Source organism: Penaeus monodon, chromosome 25, assembly GCF_015228065.2.
Source record: "Penaeus monodon isolate SGIC_2016 chromosome 25, NSTDA_Pmon_1, whole genome shotgun sequence".
In the NCBI taxonomy this organism is placed as follows: Eukaryota; Metazoa; Arthropoda; class Malacostraca; order Decapoda; family Penaeidae; genus Penaeus; species Penaeus monodon.
Window position 1 is genome coordinate 36,560,105 of NC_051410.1, and position 242 is coordinate 36,560,346.

The 242-nt window shown below is 32.2% G+C and overlaps 1 protein-coding gene across 2 annotated transcripts in view; it reads left to right on the forward strand.

The window, feature by feature from the left end:
* LOC119589207 (eukaryotic translation initiation factor 4 gamma 1-like) overlaps positions 1 to 242 on the forward strand; it is a 20,489-nt gene that overhangs the window by 6,369 nt on the left and 13,878 nt on the right. The window lies entirely within an intron of this gene.

Consider the following 242-nt stretch of genomic DNA (forward strand, 5'->3'; position numbering starts at 1 on the left):
TTTTTGAGAAATTGATTTTATTTTTGTTGCTAATTATGCTATTAATCATTTGACAACATGTAATGTCCTATTATCTCATGGCAAATTTTATCAGAAGTTGGAAACACCTCATTGTATTATGGTTACATGTCCTGTTTGCATGGACAAGGTCTTTTGTGCTTGATAATTGCCCAGACATGGAGAGGTTCTCACTCTTTGTCAGAAAATTTGCTAGTTATTAAGTTGATAGTGAAAATGCAGTT